Source organism: Microtus ochrogaster, chromosome 8 (genome assembly GCF_000317375.1).
Source record: "Microtus ochrogaster isolate Prairie Vole_2 chromosome 8, MicOch1.0, whole genome shotgun sequence".
NCBI lineage: Eukaryota > Metazoa > Chordata > Mammalia > Rodentia > Cricetidae > Microtus > Microtus ochrogaster.
In genome coordinates this window covers 33,589,317-33,589,548 of record NC_022015.1, presented here as the reverse complement: position 1 = coordinate 33,589,548, position 232 = coordinate 33,589,317, and positions in this window count along the sequence as shown.

The window sequence follows — 232 nt, the reverse complement described above, 5'->3', positions numbered from 1 at the left end:
GTGTCCACCACAAGCATGCCTAAATAAAAAAAAAAAAAGAAGGGGTTGAAGAGGTGACTCAACAGTTAAAAACACTGATTGTGAGTAGGGCAGTGATGGTGCACACCTTTAATCCCAGCACTCTGGGTAGCAGAGGCAGTCAGATCTCTGAGTTCAAGGCCATCCTGGTCTACAGAGTGAGTTCCTGGAAGCCAAAACTGTTATACAGAGAAATCCTGTGTGGACAAAACAA